The sequence below is a fragment of the Hyla sarda genome, chromosome 1 (assembly GCF_029499605.1).
Source record: "Hyla sarda isolate aHylSar1 chromosome 1, aHylSar1.hap1, whole genome shotgun sequence".
NCBI classification, from domain to species: domain Eukaryota; kingdom Metazoa; phylum Chordata; class Amphibia; order Anura; family Hylidae; genus Hyla; species Hyla sarda.
The window spans coordinates 252,792,686-252,811,899 of NC_079189.1; positions in this window are offsets into that span (position 1 = coordinate 252,792,686).

The following is a 19,214-nucleotide window of genomic DNA, read 5'->3' on the forward strand; positions in this document are numbered from 1 at the left end:
ATAGGGTTAGCGACGGGCAAGTTCAACAATAAAAAGCGATTAATCTATGATTTGTCTGCCCCCTATTCTTCTGCAATCCCGAGTCTCATTTCCCTTATTCCCGCTGAGGAATTTGCCCTTAAGTATTCTTCTGTCGACGAGGCCATAGCCATCATATTAAGCATGGGGCGGGGAGCTTGGTTATCTAAGGCGGACATATCCGATGCTTTCAAGCTCCTCCCAATCATGCCTCAGCAGTGGCAGTGGCATGGCGTTCGCTGGCAGAACTTATACTATTTCGCTACCAAACTTACCTTCGGTGCACGCAGCAGTCCATGGTTGTTCAACCGCTTCGCTTCTGCTCTCCACTGGGTACTAGAAAATCGGTTTGAGTGTAATCACGTCATTCATTATCTTGACGATTTTCTGTTAATCGAGTCTCCCAATACCTTGCCTCGAGATCTACAGGTTCTTCGAGCAGTCTTTGATCTTCTGAGGGTCCCAGTGTCTCCCGCTAAAACAGAAGGTCCCTCCAAGGTCATCACGTTCTTAGGTATTGAGCTCGATTCACAGAAAATGGAAGCTAGACTTCCTGAAGCTAAGCTCATAAGGATTAGAACAGCCATACATAGACTTAGGGAACGCCCCTACATTTCTAAGGTTGAGTTATAATCCATCCTGGGGATGCTAAATTTCGCTATGCGAATCATCCCCCAGGGTCGCACGTTCATATCTCGCCTCTTGTCTTTGTTACCGACAGCCCCTAAGCAGAATAGTTTGCTACACTTAGATTGCCAAGCTTTAGCAGATTTGGCAATGTGGGAGTCATTCCTGCACGACTGGAACGGCATTTCGTTCTTCATCCCTAGCGTTGGGAACGAATCGCCCATGGTTTTTTCCGATGCTGCCTCTTCAACGGGTTTCGCCGCTATCTGGGGCAATCATTGGTTCACCGGCCCTTGGCCTCCTGAGATCACCCAGATTGAAGGTTTCATAAGGAATTCTGCAGCCTTTGAACTGTACCCGATAGTGGCCGCTGCTCAGTTATGGGGTCCAGCATGGAACAAAACCATGGTTTTATTCGTATCCGACAATGCCACTACCGTGGATATCCTATTGAAGGGTAGGTCTAGATGCCCTATCATCATGAGCTTGGCAAGACGGTTAGTTTGGCTGTCCCTACAACATACATTTACTTTCACATGTGCTCACATTGAAGGAGTTCAGAATATTGCAGCAGATGCCTCATCTAGGAACAACCTGTCACATTTCTTTCAGGTGATGCCAGAAGCCGATTCCATAGGGGCGCAAGTTCCCCCATTCCATTCACTAGTCATGAATTGAACCAGCACCTTCGGATAGCCAAATGTTTGGTCAGTGATTCCTTGTCCGCAAATACATGAAAAATTTATGGTACAGCGTGGAACTCATTCTCCAAATTCAGGTCCAAGCACGCCGAGGGTGACAGGGTTTCAGTTCCCTTCCTGTTAGCATATGTCGGGTTTTGCCATACCACACTGCATTTATCCCACAATACTATTAAGAGTTATCTAGCCGGTATCCAACACCATTTATCCTTAACCAATACCTGTAGTTACTCTATATTCTCTTCTCGCTTGGGGAAGTCCACTCTGAAAGGTATCCTTAAGAAAGAAGTCCCTCGCAACCCAGTCAGACAACCAATTACAGGCAACATGTTCAGGCAGTTGTCCGACTTGTTAGATTCCGCACCATTGGGTATTCATGATAGCCTCACCTTGAAAGCAGCCATGTACCTTGCCTACTATGGGTTTCTCAGACCGGGTGAGTGTACTGCTCGGACCTTTACGCACCCTTTCTTAAAGTCAGTCAGCTGTCCCATGTCTCTGATCATTTCGAACTGTCCCTCAGTCAGACCAAGACCTCGACTCCGGGTCAAACTGTGGTTGTCCGTTTTTTCCCCACTATGCACAAATGGTGCCCTGTCACAGTCCTCCGTGAATTGTTGAATGCCTTTGTTAACCTATCGGCTGACGACCCTTTACTCCGTTTTAGATCCAACCCGCTAACTACATTTACGCATTTTGGTCAGGTCGTTGGGAGGAGACCCGACTTCGTTATCCGGTCACTCCTTCCGTATTGGCGCAGCAACAGCCGCTTCTAAGCACGGGGTCCCAGCCCATGTGATCAAGAAATTAGGACGTTGGAAATCCAGGTGCTACATGCAGTATATTCCTAACCCTCGCAAAGAAATGGCTTACGCATTCCAGTCTCTTGTTCTGTAATTTGCAATAAACAAATGTTTGTTTAAATCCGGGTTTTGCCCTCTTTTCCAGGCATATTCTTTACGCCACAGTTATGGCACACTTCAGACTGCTTAGTTGAGGTAAGAGTTGGTTGATAGGTTATTACTAGGGTTTTACGCATATCAGTCATGTAGCAACGACCACAAATGGTAAGGCCTGCGCAGCTGGCCTGTAATTGTGGGAGGAGCGGGATGACCATAAGAACCCACGGCACTCCTCCTCCAATGACGCCGTGGGTTCTTCGCTCCCACCCGCCCCCCCCCCCCTTTTTCTTTTCATCACACTTGCCACAGGGTATGCCCTCTTTTCCAGGCATATTCTTTACGCCGCAGTTATGGCACACTTCAGACTGCTTAGTTGAGGTAAGAGTTGGTTGATAGGTTATTACTAGGGTTTTACGCATATCAGTCATGTAGCAACGACCACAAATATGTCTTAAACAACATTCCTTGGTCAGTACATATTTGTGAATAATTAACAAATCATACCCCCCCTCTCTCATTGGTTAAGAGTGCTCAAGGATAAATCGTCATAGCAACCACTATAGTATAAATATCCTTAAAAATCCAGCAATAATATAAATACACATATGAAAATACATTATATATATATATATATATATATATATGCAAGGACATCTGCTGTGTAACAGTCATCTCCATTCATATATATTCGATCTTCAGATCTACTTGTTTAATTATGCATGTATGGGAATGCTGACCGGCTGGCTTGTAAACAATTCATGTGCGCAGGCGCCTTGCGTGACTTCCGCTCCATTACCTTCAGGGCATACTGCGTCATGCCAGTGCCCGAACTATACTCACATACTCAATTCGCATGCGCGAAAAGGAATGGTACTGATATGTTCTTGTCAGAGAGAGTCGGAACATAACAGGGACTCTGGATGGATCTCTGTCTAGCAAGCATCAGACTTATCAAAAAGGTTCTATGATGCTGCAATTAGGGATCGACCGATATTGTTTTTTTAGGGCTGATACCGATAATCTGTGAAGGTTAGGGCCGATAGCCGATAACTTATACCGATATTCCTGTATAAGTTATCGGCTATTCATCCCCCCGTGACACCGCTGCAGATCACTGATTTAAAGCGGGCGCTTTAAATCAATGAACTGCCGCAGCTTTTGCGGTGCTAGAGACCACGGCCACCACTCGCTTCTCTCCCCCTGCCTGTCCGGGGGCCCTGAGTCCTATCACCATATAAGCCCCCCCCCCCCACTAACCGATCCACGCCCCCTACCACCGCACCGCGTCGCACCCCCCACCGCACCGCCCCGGCCCCAATTCAAAAAGAAAAGAACTTCCTGTGGATCATACAGCAGCTGATAAGTACTGGAAGGATAAAGATTTTTTAATAGGAGTCATTTACAAATCTGTTTAACTTTCTGGCACCAGTTGATTTAAAAAATATACATATATTCCAGTGGAGTACCCCTTTAACCCCTTAAGGAACAGGCCAATTTTCACTGTAGGACCCGGCCATTTTTTGCACATCTGACCACTGTCACTTTAAGCATTAATAACTCTGGGATGCTTTTACCTTTCATTCTGATTCCGAGATAGTTTTTTTGTGACATATTCTGCTTTATGTTAGTGGTAAATTTTCGTCAATACTTGCATCATTTCTTGGTGAAAAATTCCAAAATTTTATGAAAAAATTTAATATTTTGCATTTTTCTAACTTTGAAGCTCTCTGCTTGTAAGGAAAATGGACATCCCAAATAATGGGATATATTGATTCACATATACAACATGTTTTTACTTTTGGAAGACATCAGAGGGCTTTAAAGTTTAGCAGCAATTTTCCAATTTTTCACAACATTTTCAAAATCGGATGGATTTGAGCGGTCTTCATATTAGAAATACCCTGAAAATGATCCCACTATAAAAACTGCACCCCTAAAAGTATTAAAAATTACATTCAGAAAGTGTGTTAACCCTTTAGGTGTTTCACAGGAATAGCAGCAAAGTGAAGGAGAAAATTCAAAATCTTCATTTTTTAAACTAGCATGTTCTTGTAGACCCAGTTTTTGAATTTTTGCAAGGGGTGATAGGAGAAAAAGCCCCCCAAAATTTGTAACCCAATTTCTCTCGAGTAAGAAAATACCTCATATGTGTATGTAAAGTGTTCGGTGGGCGCAGTAGAGGGCTCAGAAGGGAAGGAGCGACAATGGGATTTTGGAGAGTGAATTTTGCTGAAATGGTTTTCGGGGGGGGGGGGGGCATTTCGCATTTAGGCAGACCCTATGGTGCCAGAACAGCAGAAAACCCCCCACATGGCATACTATTTTGGAAACTACACCCCTCAAGGCATGTATCAAGGGGTCCAGTGAGCCTTAACACCGCACAAGTGTTTGACGACTTTTCGTTAAAGTCGGATGTGTAAATGAAAAAAAAACATTTTTTTCCCCAAATTTACCATTTTTACAAAAGGAAATGGGAGAAAATGCCTCCCAAAATTTGCAACCCCATGTTAGGACGTAAAATGCTCTGCGGGCGAACTACAATGATCAGAAGAGAAGGAGTCACATTTGGCTTTTGGAAAGCAAATTTAGCTGAAATGGTTTTTGGAGGGCATGTCGCATTTAAGAAGCCCCTATGGAACCTGCACAGTAAAAAAAACACATGGCATACTATTTTGGAAACTACACCCCTCAAGGAATGTAACAAGGGGTACAGTGAGCCTAACACAGGTGTTTCACGACTTTTTGTTAAAGTTGGATGTGTAAATGCTGTTCACTAAAATGCTGTTTTTTCCCAAATTTTACATTTTTACAAGGGTTAAAAGGAGAAAAAGAGCCCCAAAATTTGTAACCCCATTTCTTTTGAGTATGGAAATACCCCATGTGTTGACGTCAAGTGCTCTGCTGGCAAATTACAATGCTCAGAAGAGAAGGAGCGCCATTAAGCTTTGGGAGAGTGAATTTGTTTGGAATGGAAGTCAGGGGCCATGTGCGTTTACAAAGCCCCCTGTGGTGCCAGCACAGTGGACCCGCCCACATGTGACCCCATTTTGGAAACTACAACCCTCACAGAATTTAATAAGGGGTGCAGTACGTATTTACACCCCACTGGCATTTGACAGATCTTTGGAACAGTGGACTGTGCAAATGAAAAATTACATTTTTCATTTTCACAGACCACTGTTCCAAAAATCGGGGCGTAAATGCTCACTGCACCCCCTATTACATTCAGTGAGGGGTGTAGTTTTCAAAATGGGGTCACATGTGGCCGGGGGGGGGGGTCCATTGTTCTGGCACTATGGGGGCTTTGTAAACATACGTGGCTTTCAATTCCGGACAAATTTTCTCTTCAAAAGCCCAATGTCGGTCCTTCTCTTCTGAGCATTGTAGTTCACCAGCAGAGCACTTTACATCCACATATGGGGTATGTTCTTACTCAGAAGAGATGGTGTTACAAATTTTGGGGGGCTTTCATTCTATTTCCCCTTGTGAAAATGAAAAATTTAGGGAAACACCAGCATTTTAGTGAAAACATTTTTTTAATTCATTTTCCCATTCAGCTTTAACGAAAATTCATCAAATTGTGGGATGTTTAGGCTCACTATACCCCTTATTACGTTCCGTGAGGGGTGTAGTTTCCAAAATGGGGTCACATGTGGGTATTTATTTTTTTGTGTTTATGTCAGAACCGCTAAAATCAGCCGCCCCTGTGCAAATCACCAATTTAGGCCTCAAATGTACATAGTGCACTCTCACTCCTGAGCCCTGCTGTGCGCCTGCAGAGCATTTTACACCCACATATGGGGTATTTACGTACTCAGGAGAAATTGCGTTACAAATTTTAGGGGTCTTTTTTTTCCTTTTACCGCTTGTGAAAATAAAAAAGTATGGGGCAACACCAGCATGTTAGTGTAATTTTTTTTTTTTTTTTTTTACACTAACAGGCTGGTGTAGACCCCAACTTTTCCTTTTCATAAAAGGTAAAAGGAGAAAAAGCCCTCCAAAATTTGTAGTGCAATTTCTCCCGAGTACGGAAATACCCCATATGTGGCCCTAAACTGTTCAATTGAAATACGACAGGGCTCTGAAGTGAGAGAGCACAATGCGCATTTGAGGACTAAATTAGGAATTGCATAGGGGTGGACATAGGGGTATTCTATGCCAGTGATTCCCAAACAGGGTGCCTCCAGCTGTTGCTAAATTCCCAGCATGCCTGGACAGTCAGTGGCTGTCCGGAAATGCTGGGAGTTGTTGTTTTGCAACAGCTGAAGGCTCCATTTTGGAAACACTGGCGTACGATAGGTTTTTCATTTTTACTGGGGGGGGGGGGGGGGGACAGTGTAAGGGGGTGTATATGTAGTGTTTTACCCTTTATTATGTGTTAGTCTAGTGTAGTTTTTTTAGGGTACATTCGCACTGGCGGGGGTTTACGGTGAGTTTCCCATTAGGAGTTTGCGCTGCGGCGAAAAATTTACTGCAGCTCAAACTTCAAGCAGGAAACTTAATATAAACCCGCCCGTGTGAATGTACCCTGTACATTGACATGGGGGTGGGGGCAAACCTCCAGCTGTTTCAAAACTACAACTCCGAGCATGTACTGACAGACCGTGCATGCTGGGAGTTGTACTTTTGCAACAGCTGGAGGCACACTGGTTGGAAAGCCTTCAGTTAGGTTCTGTTACCTAACTCAGTATTTTCCAACCAGTGTGCCTCCAGCTGTTGTAAAACTACAACTCCCAGCATGTACTGATCGCCGAAGGGCATGCTGGGAGATGTAGTTATGCAACAGCTGGAGGTACGCAACTACAACTCCCAGCATGCCGAGACAGCTGTTTGCTGTTTGGGCATGCTGGGATTTGCAGTTTTTCAACAACTGGGGGGCTACAGTTTAGAGACCACGGCACAGTGATCTCCAAACTGAGGCCCTCCAGATGATGCAAAACTACAAATCCCAGCATGCCCAGACAACAAACTGCTGTGTGGGTATGCTGGGAGTTGTAGTTTTGCAAGATCTAGAGGGCCACAGTTTAGAGACCACTGCACAGTGATCTCCAAACTGTAGCCCTCCAGCTGTTGCAAAACTGCAAATCCCAGTATGCCCAAACAGCAAACAGCTGTCTGGACATGCTGGGAGTTGTAGTTTTGCAACATCTGGAGGGCTACAGTTTAGAGACTACTGTATAGTGATCTCAGACTATAGCCCTCCAGACGTTGCTAGGCAACTCACCAGCTTCCGTAGGATCCAGGGAGCCGCATCGCCGTCCTCTGCTGCCGCCGATCGCCGCCTCCGACGGGTAAGTGGACTTCAGCGCCGGTCCCTGTAGGTTTCCCCATTCTGCCCAGCTTACTGTGGGTGGGCACAACGGGGATCCAAAAGTTAATCCACCCGCCCCCGATCTGCTATTGGTCGTCGCTGCTTCTTAGCCTCCTTACCACCTCACTCCTATCCCTTCAGGGGGCTCATGGGTGTCTTGGACAACCCCGATCCCCCTTATTTTCCAGGTCCCCATATGACCCGGAATCAACGCAAATCACTGGTGTAAATTCACCGTCGATTTGCGGCGATCGCCGACACTGGGGGGGGGGGGGGTCTGATGACCCCCTTGGGCATTTGCGCAGGGTGCATCGATATCAACAGTTACCCCGGTCCAGGTACAGGTAGGCCCTGGGTCCTTAACTGGTTAAAAAATTCCAGTTAAGCACACCCCTCCCTGTGTGAAACATCCCTTATCTTACACTCAGCACAAGAATTTAAAAAAAAAAAATGACCTTGAATCCAATGCATTGCATTCTGGTGGGATAATGTCTGGATTCAGAGGAGGGGGTGATGGGAGGGGGAATGGTTTTAGACAAACTCTTTTGAGAGAAAAAAATAATGACTGAATAGACCTAATGTTACAAGAGACAGCAGGGTTCTCACATGTAAAAGACACCATTACAGAACTCACACTTTCAATTTATTGTAGATGGGAGCATATGTCCAGAGGATGGCAGATTCTTCATGGGGTATGCAGTAACTCTACATTAACCAAGTAGTCAAAGCTGAACCACTCCTACCTTATTGCCAGGGCAAAAAGCTGAGTTGGCTGCACTAACTGAGGCCTGCAGACTGTCTGAGGGTAAAACCGCTAACAGACTTATTTGGAAGGCTTTTCTCACCTCTTCATGCAACCCAATCAAAGATGCAGAGAGTTGGAGCACTCATGGAGGCGCTGCTACTGCCAGAGGAGGTGGGAATGATCAAATTCAGGACCCATACCAAGTCCGGTAATCTAGAAGCCAAAAGGTAATGAGTTGGCTAACACCACTACAAAGGCAGTTGCCCCACTGCCATGGAAAGGGAAGGACAAGCCAGACCTAGTGATACTAGATGTTACTGTAAAGGAATCTTGGAAGAAATTATGGGCAGAGGAGGAAAGACGACATATGGGGGACTTCTGCAAAAGTCTCCCTGCCTAGAGCTCTGTTCCCAATGATGGCCCAAGTAATACATGGTAAAACACATTTGTCCAAAGGGGCCATGATGTAAGTCATAGACAAATCCTGGATGGCCCCTGATATCTTCAGCAGCGTAGTAGCTTTTGTTCGAGCCTGTATGACCTGTGCTCTACGCAATCCAGGGAGGACTGTACCAGTCCCCTGAAAGCATACCCAAAGCCACTCTGTATGCTTTAGAGAGTCCAGGTAGATTATATAAGTTTGACCCCTTGTTCAGGCTATGTGTATGTGTTGGTGTGTGTTGATCTCTTTGTAGGCTGACCTGAGGCTTACCCCATGGGGAGTATGTATTACATCACTAGTATGGGAATCTGACCTCATATGTGCAGGCCTTGTATAAGCGTCTGAAACTAAGACATGGGCAAGTGTTTTCTTCTATTCCAGATCCAGACAGTGTTGAAGGAACTCATAGTCTACAGCCTGGTGATTGGGTGGTGAAAAAGAGACACGTCTGAAAATCTTTGGACCCCCGATTTGATGGCCCATATCTTGTGTTACTGACTAATAGCACTTCTGTAAAGTTAAATGGGAAGGCTAATTGGATCCACGCCTCACACTGCAAGAAAGTGCTGGCTCTGGTGGGAGAATGAAGATCTGCATTTACATCATTTTCATGTTGTGTCTAATAGTCACAGGAACACATAAAAATCTACACCAGGAAACAGAAATTGGCAATAAGTTCATCAAACATCATATACTGCTAGGTCAAGAACTAAATGTGTCAGACTACTGGATATGTACCCACTCCCCTATATCAGCTTTCATCATACCGTATCTGGCAATCCCAATACCCATAGAAGAAATATTAAGCTGAACAACTCGTTCTGACACTCTACCTAATAATGATACCCAATATGTAAAAAAACAGAACACTTCTGTGGGTATTCCAATAGTAGGGTGAGAAGAAGCCCCCTTGTGGCAGGGCAATTTGAGTGACACTGATAATTACAAACACTAGAGATTGTATTTTAAAAGGGGGTACCTGGGTCCCTAGAAGTACCAAAGGAGTTACTGCATTGGGAAAAATTCCAGAAGGGATGAAAATAAGTTTTGACCATACAGCAAGAGGTACAAACCCCTTCAAGCCTGACATCCTAGAAAGACATCTACATACACTAAATCGGGAGTACAATGACATGTTTCCTTCAGGAGTTGAAACCTTTTGTAATGACGTTACAAACTATGTTCCATGCAATGATCCTGTTGGTCATTCCCCAGGAGACCCTACTTGTAGGAACGTAGAGGTTGGTTACTGTGAGCTGCTGGGACAGAAACCTAGGTGGTGTTATACAAATGACACAGCCATACTGATAGACTTGGCCCAAAGGCTTGTAAATCAACACTCTTCCTTCTGGAATCTGCTGGAAGGAACTTATTGGGTATGCAGGGAACATGCTTGGAAATGGTTACCAGTGGGTGTAAATGGTACTTGTACCATAGCCAGACTGACACCCGCTACTTGGATAGTACATGACATAGGACTGTGCCCGGACACATGTATAATAGAGCAAAAGACAATAACCCCAGAAAGAATTGTAGGCCACACGTAGTACAAATGGGGCTGTCAATAAAATAATTTGTTCTATTTTACTGTACCCGATGGTAATGGAAATGTGGGATAAGTTGGTGAAAGCTACCAACTATCTTGATGACCACATTTTTGACATTCTAGACGTCCTTAATACCGGTGCAAAACCAGCTGATAGTGGTGATTAATCAACATACACTAGTGCTAGATTACCTGACAGCAGCTCAAGGGGGTATTTGTAGTGTTGCTCGCGAATATTCGCAATGCAAATTTTATTCACGAATATCGCATATTCGCGAATTTGTGAATATTCGCGAATATCTCAATATATATTCGTAATTACGAATATTCGTTTTTTTTTTTTTTTTTTTTCACAGTACACATCACAGTGGTCACCCCTCTCTGCTTCCAGCTTGTGTGGTGTAAAGTAGGCTCTAATACTACTGTGTGAGACTGGCGTGCGAATTTTCGCATGTGCGAAAATTTGCATATGCTAATTTTCGCATATGCGAATTTTTGCCTATGCTACTTTTGGTATATGCTAATTTTCGCATATGCTAATTTTCCCAAAACTGGGAGTATATTAAAGTAAAAATTGTATACTTACCATAATTTTGCTTTCTTCAAGACAGAAGGCAGCACAGAAGGGATATTCCCGGCCTCTTTTATTCCCAGTAGGACCGCCCACCTACAAAAAACTCAAACGGAGATTAGCCAACTGGCAACAGACATACCTCATAAGTAGCCAACACACCTGCACGCAATTGTGTAAATGACTAGACTCTTTTCTGATTGCACAAAATACATTTATTGGGAGGGTTATATGTGCTGCCTTCTGTCTTGAAGAAAGCAAAATTACGGTAAGTATACAATTTTTACTTTCTTCTACGACATCTGGCAGCACAGAAGGGATGCTCGCTAGCAGCTAACAATAACAAAAGGGGGGGAGGGGGTTCAATCTTGTAATGCAGCAGACAAAACCCCCCGAACTGAAGGCTGGACTCTGTGCCTGGATGTCGAGCCGATAATGTTTGATGAATGTGGATGAAGTTGACCACGAAGCAGCATTGCAGATGTCATTCAGTGGCACTTGCGCTCTCTCAGCCCACAAAGTCGCTGTAGCACGAGTTTAATGGGCCTTCAAAGGAAAGGGCGGCTCCAAACCCTCCAACCTGTATGCTTCTATGATTGTGGATTTTATCCATCTTGCCAGTGTATCCTTTGCTGCTTTACACCCCTTTCTTGGTCCTCCAAACTGTACAAATAAATTTTCATCCTTACGGAAACTTTCTACTCTGGTGAGATAGTTTAACAGAGTGTTCTTCACATCTAGTGATTGAAGATTGTCTTCATCTTCAGGGGGACAAAAATTAGGCAAAAAAACTTCCCTGTTGACGTTGACTTCTGAAGCCACCTTGGGAACAAAGGAGGGAACAGTCCTGAGCAGAACTCCACTCTGTGTGAACTTGATGTAAGGAGACTTGGAAGACAGGGCCTGTAATTCTCCAAGACGCTTAGCAGACATGACTGCCACCAGGAACAAGGCTTTGCAAGAGACCCACTTGATATCAGCTTCAGCCATTGGTTCGAAGGGTGCCCCTGTGAGACTCTTCAGGACTAGTGGCAAGTCCCAAGGGCAACTGGAGTCTTGATAGTCGGTCTAAGGTTCTTTAGAGCTTTAAAGAATCTGGAGATCAAGGGCTGGTTGGCAAACCGACCATCTGTAAAGGAGCTAATAGCTCTTACATGAACTCTGAGTGCATTGGGCTTCAAACCCTTCAAGTAGCCGTCCTGCAAGAATTGCAGCACCAACGGAAGCGAGATCTCTGGGTCCCCTTTCTCAACCTTTCAAGATAAAAATCTTCTCCACACTCTCGAGTATAGCCAATTAGTAGATGGCTTGCGAGCTGATAGTAGAGTGTCTATGACCTCTTCAGACAGGCCCCTGTCTCTAAACTTTCTCCTTTCAAACTCCACACAGTCAGATGTAAGCGCTCTAGATGCTGATGGAAAAAACCTCTCTGGAGAAGCAGATCTTCGTGTAGAGGGAACTTCCAGAAATTGCCCTCTGACAGGCGGAGCAGGAGCGGGAACCAATCCCTGCGAGGCCAGAACGGGGCTATAAGCAGTACCGTCGGTCTGTCCAGGATGATCTTGTTCAAGACACGGCTCATCAGAGGAATTGGTGGAAACAGATATACATGAAGCCCCCTCCAGCTCATGGTCAGAGCATCCAGATGATCTGGTTGATCTTTCTTGTATGAGAAACAGAACTTTGTCAACTTCTTGTTCTTTCTGGTAGCCATGAGGTCCCATTGGGGACATCCCCATCTCAGGATGATCTGGGAGAAATACTTCGGGTTCAGCTCCCACTCGTTGGTGCTCAAGGTGTACCTGCTCAGAAAATCCGCCTGGTAGTTCAGCTCTCCTTTTATGTGGATCGCCGAGAGCGAGAAGAGATGGTGTTCGGCCCAGTTCATGAGCATGCTGCACTCGTTCTGCAGAGCCTGAGACCTTGTTCCACCTTGTTTCTGCAAGTAATGTACTGAGACCGAGTTGTCCGACTGGACTAGCACTGGAGTGTCCTTGACAAGGGGAGTAAAATGCATCACTGCTAACCTTATTGCTCTTAGCTCCCTCAGGTTTGAGGAAAACCGTCTTTCTTTTGGAGACCAGGACCTCTGGATCCACTGACCTTTGCAATGTGCTCCCCAGCCGAACTTTGAGGCGTCTGTTGTAATTATAGACGGATCTGAAGCAGTTGTCTCGCGACAAATTCTCCTTGTCTAACCACCAGTGAAGAGTTGATCGTGTGTGAGGTGACAGACACAGAGGGGCTGAAAGGTTTTCTGGATGACGATCCCATTCCTGCAAGATCTCTGTCTGGAGTTCTATGATGTGGGCCTTGGCCCATGGTACTGCCTCTATGGCAGCAGTCATCAGTCCTAGAACCTTCATAGCTGTTCTGATCTGCGTCACCGGAGTCTGAATCAGCTCTGTGACAGACTGGATAATCTTCACCTGTTTGTCCCCTGGCAGGAGGACTCTCTCGGCCGACGAATCCAAAATTAGACCTAGGAATTTCTTCCGCCTTGCAGGAACTAGGTCTGATTTTTCTCTGTTGAGAAGAAAACCGCACTCTTGGAGGAGATTCAGAGTCATCTGAAGATGATGTAGCAGGAGATCTTGAGATGTTGCGACAAGCAGCCAGTCGTCTAGATAGGGTATGATCTGGACTCCCTGTAGTCTCAGGGCTGCTACAATCACCACTGCTACCTTCGTGAACACTCTTGGGGATGAAGACAGGCCAAAGGGTAAAGCACGGAATTGAAAATGTTTCACCTCTCCTTGATGGACGACTGCGAGTCTCAGGTATTTTCTTGACTCGAGGTTTATCGGGACATGTAAATAAGCATCCATGAGATCTAAGGTAATCATCCAGTCGTCCTTCTGGAGTAAATTGGTGGCGTATTTTATGTTGTCCGATTATTAAAAATCGATTTAGGTATCGCAAGTCGATTATGAGCCTCCATCTGCCGCCTGGCTTTGGGACAGGAAAGATCGGGGAGTACACCCCCTGGCCTAGTTGATTCACCGGAACTGGCTCCAGGGCATCCTTCATCAAGAAATCCTGTAGGAGAGACTGCATGACCCCATCGCTTCTGTTCAAGAGAAATTTTTCTGGAGGACACTCTAGGAAATTTAGGCTGTAACCTATAGAGATGATTTCCAAGACCCAGCTGTCTGTTGTAATCTTCTGCCAGGCTGCTTGATGTCTCAGCAGCCTTCCTCCTACGGTGTCCCGTGGCCTGGCGTCAGAACTCTGACCTGGGCAGTTTAGACTGAGTCTGCTTTCCTCTTTTGTTGCTGTTATGGAAACGACGAGTGGATCTTCTGTCCTGAAAGGGTCTTCTCTTGTAAAAAGACTTCCTGACCCTGAAGGGACGAAAGGACTTCTTCTCGTCTCCTTGCCTGGAGCTAAAATATCTTCTAACTGGGAGCCTATCAGGAACCCCGGCTCGAAAGAAAGGGCACAAAAATTAATCTTTGAAGAGGTCTCACCCGGCCAAGGTTTGAAAAAAACAATTCTTCTGGCAGAATTTAAAACCGCAAGATTCTTAGAGCAGACCCTGGTTATATCTAGCGGGAAATCACAGGAAAATTCTGCCGCTATCTTCAGGGTGGTGACCTCCTCCAGAAGCTCCCTTCTGGGAACTCCTTCTTCTATGTCTCTGCTCAACTGACTGAGCCAGACTCTTAAGGCCCGAGCAACCGATACTGCGGTTAAAGCCGCTTTAGCCATAGCAGCTGTATAAGAATAGGTACGCTTCAGGAGAGTATCCATCTTCTTGTCTAGAGGGTCTTTCAGAATGGAGGTATCATCTGCCGGCAGAAGAGTACTCTTAGATAGTTTAGCCACTGGTGTATCCACTTAGGCTGGGTTCTCCCACTTTTCTGAGTCATCTGGATCCAGTTTGTAGACTGAACGAAACCTGGACCCCAATTCTAACCTGTGCTCCGGCTTCTTCCACTCTTTTTCCATCACTGTCTTTAATACCGGATGAGCTGCAAAAACATTGGACACCTTCTTTGGAAAATAGTATAGACTATTCTTGTCCTGGGCTGCCGCCTTGTCCTTAGATGACTCAACAATGTCCTTCACTGCAATCACCAGCTTATCTGCAAACTCTTTCCTGAAGACGTAGTAGTCTTCAGAAACGACTTCTTCTGAATCTGACTCTGAGCCACTGGAGGTGTCACTAGTGATAGGCGGTGAAGGAGACTTAACAACTAACTGCCTCTTCTCTTTTAGCTTACATTTCTTAGCGGCCTGCCCAGAGGTGGAGCCGAAACTCTCCTTGTACCAAGAGAAAAATCCATTCGCCTCCTGAAGGAAGTCGGCAGTCTCCTGAGGCTCAGAACACTTCTTATAAACAGTAGAACTGGCATTAGAAGGTAAAGGTTGAAGGCAACTCATGCATAAAGACTTGTGTCCAGCGGGCTTCTTCCTCAGATGATGCTTGCAGGTACTACACAGATCACCCCTCTGATCCTCAGGCAATGGTTGTTCACAGGACACGCAGAGTCTGTGTTTAGACTTTGACTTCCTTTTCCTAGGAGCAGATAGGCTCGACATCTGGAAGGAATACAGACAGAGGGAGTAAGCAAACACCACGTCAACCTCCAAGACAGACCCCCTCACAAGAAGTACGCTATACTAGGGCTACAGCCTACTGTATAGTAAGAAATAGACTCTGCAGTCTGGCATATAAGGGGTTAATTATCCCCCAAAAAACAGACTAACATAGATGGTGCCAGAGTACCAAACCAGGCATTAACAAAACAGTGTATAGAGACCATACTGATGTCCTAACCACCATTGGGAACAGTCAGGTTTCTTGGTGTCAGTGTATACACAGGGCTACTGAACAGTGCCCAGCAGTTAAATGGTGCAGATAAAAAAAAACAGCATTGGTGCCAGTGTGCACCTAATCATCATTGGTGTCAGTGTGCACAAATTATCATTGGTGCCAGCACGTAATCAACATTGGTGTCAGTGTGCATTTAATCATCATTGGTGACAGTGTGCCTCTAACCATCATTGGTGACAGTGTGCATCAAATCATCATTGGTGACAGTGTGCACAAACTCATCATTGGTGACAGTGTGCACAAACTCATCATTGGTGACAGTGTGCAACACTTACCTTTACAGGCAAGAAGTCCGGCTGTCTCCGTTCCAGGAGACCGAACGCCGGCTTCTTGCCTGTTTAAATCTCCTTCCTCCCCGCCGGCTCCGTACAGCCCGACTTCCGGTCGCGCCGCAAAACACGTCACTTCCGGCGCGACCCAGCTCCTGCCACGCGCGCTGCTCATTGCGAACCTGACGCGGCCGCAGAAGGATGTCCAGACGGGCTGCAGGAGAAAAGTATACTTACCGGACCCCGGGGGGGACAAAGGGGGAGGGAACATTCGCAACTCCCGGCACCTAGCTGCACAAAAGGGGGAACGCACACCCAGCAGCGCACCAAAAATCCTGTTATGAAGCCTATACGGGGGAACAGCACCCCAGGCTCTCTCCAGAATCCTGGATCTAAACAAGGGGGCACAACATCTCTGCCTTAGCCTCCAGGCCTCTTACCCTCACCCGGGTCACCCACATGGGCCAGTAAGGAATGGAAGGACACCAGGTAGGCCAGGGTCACCCACATTGGCCCTCAGACAACTGCTGGGACACTGGTGTCAATTAAAACTTTGTCTTTACAGAACCTAAGGAAAAAGAAAAAGGTATTACAGGTGGGCAGAAAACAGGGTGTGGAAACACTACTTACCAGGAAGAAAAGAGGACAGAAAAAAAACACAATTGCGTGCAGGTGTGTTGGCTACTTATGAGGTATGTCTGTTGCCAGTTGGCTAATCTCCGTTTGAGTTTTTTGTAGGTGGGCGGTCCTACTGGGAATAAAAGAGGCCGGGAATATCCCTTCTGTGCTGCCGGATGTCGTAGAAGAAAGGAAAACTGTCAGCCTGTTCACCCACACTAAGGCTAGGTTTCCACACACGTTTGTTTCTGGCGTTTGTTGTTTGTCGAGCCAAAGCCAGGGACGTGTTCAAATGGAATAGAAAACATAAAGAAAGGACTTTCATTGGTAGTTTTCCAAAATGACAATGAATATGTAAATTGAGCAGGGAGAGCCCCACCTCCTGAGCGGAATTCACTGAATTCAGCAGAGGATCTTCTGGGGGACATATCTCAGGACCTACTGGACATCTTTAAGTAAGTGACCCCTCGTTGGACTCCTGTTCACCAACACCATAACCCAGTGTATTGAGTTATAGCATGGGTGAACTGGCTGACAGTTTTCCTTTAACTGGTACCTGACACAACGTGTATGGACAGGGGCAGAGCTTCTTGTGATGTCACACATATATAATTAATTATGCAAGTTAGCATGTCCAGCATTTTTTTGCAAGAAAGGTGGCAACCCTAGAGCCGTGGCGCCATGCGGGAGATCGCAGGGGGCCCCATCTGTCGGAGCCCACGCGATCTGACACTTATTTCCTATCCTTAGGCTAGGGGATAAGTTGTTACATCCCGGAGTTCTCCTTTAAAATAATTAACTACACTCGATTTACCCTGGAGTCTCTCAGCTAGTGGTCAAATTGTTAAGCATACATTTTCTTAGGCCTTTCCCCAAGGTACAGTGTGTGGTGCTTCAAATGCCCAGCATAGGGGAGGGGCATCACTAGCAGGAAATCTAAATGAAGTATGGGGTCTGGTAAGGAACAATTTATATATTTTTCTTATTATAAAACTGCTATGGCTAGCCGGTGTTTTTCAATTCTTTTTCTCTCCTTTTATCCATGCATCAGTTAGGCTAAGTTTCCACTTTTTTTTCTGGCAGTTTTTGGAAAACTGCCACTGCAGTTTTTGAGCCAAAGTCAGAAGTGGATCCATAAGGGAGGAGAAGTGTAAGTCCTTCATTTATATGTCCTATTCCTTTTGAATATACTTCTGGCTTTGGCTCAAAAACTGCAGTGGCAGTTTTCCAAAAACTGCCAGAAAAAAAACCAAGTGGAAACTTAGCCTTACAGTGATTTGCGGCAAAAACTCAGCACAAGCGAATAGTGTTTTTTCCCCCAGAAAATCTAGAGTGCAATATTTCGGAAACCAAAGCAGCATAGACGTTTATTTTTGTGGCGCAAACCTGCACAAATTAATGGTGTATTTGTATTGAACATTTAAAACATGGGGTGGAAAATGAGCAGGGTTTCAGCATATTGAGCGCGCAATATCTTGGAAATTAAAGTGGCACAAATATAAATTTTTGAAGCACAAACCAGCACAAATGCAACACAAACAAATGGTGTATTTGGTTTTAAAATTTAACAACATGGGGTGGAAAGTGGGCGGGGTTTCAGCATATCGAGCATGCAATATTTAGGAAACCAAAGCAGTGTCTTTCAATCATTTTTCTCTCAACTTTTATCCAGTTGCATCAGTTACAGTGATTTGTGGCACAAACTCGGCACAAATTCAGGAACAAACGAATAATGTATTTTTTTTTTTCCAGCAAATCTAGCGTGCAATATTTTGGAAACCAAAGCAATCCAAACGTTTATTTTTGCAGAACAAACTAGCACAAATGAATGGTGTATTTGTTTTTAAAATGTAAGAACAGGGGGTGGAAAGTGGTCCCGTCTGATGCTCGTGGTCAGCTCACCTCCCCAGAGATTCTGCACGGATCCTCCTGGACCAGGTGCACAGCGTAATGAAGAAAGATAAAGATGATCCAGCAGAATCTTGCAAATTCAGTTTATTGATATAAAATCAATGCATCAACAACGGTGGACAATACTGGATGCGTTTCGGACAGAAATCTGTCCTTTGTCACAGCTAACAAACAAGTGATCAAAGTCTGTATATATAGACATCACAGGTTGCAGAAACAAGCATGCACAGGTGAAATAAAATCAATGATTAAGACCATGTGATCAATGTGTGTGGTAACGAACTTCAACTATCCCACATACAGAGTGTGAACAGGGCATTATCTGTGTGGGCAATTGATGGTTAAATGCAGTATACAGCTATGTTCACACTGTGATATGGGACTAACACAAAACTGTGTGAAAAAATCGTTGCATCAGACTGCAAATTCAAACCATATACATAGGCATAAATAAACGTAAGGTGCATTTCAGATATCAAAATGGTGGGGCAAACTAGCAAGAACTAATATAACAAAATATATATGTAAGTTAGCAAAAACCAAGAATGAAGGAAATTTCAATAATATAAAAATAGTTCCTTACGGATATTTAATCCAGATGGTTCTGCTGTATTCAGAGTTACCTGCCAGAAGGCTTCACGATTCAGAAGCCGTCTATGAAGATCGCCTCCACACGGATGTTGATATACTTTTTCAATAGCATATGCCTTAAA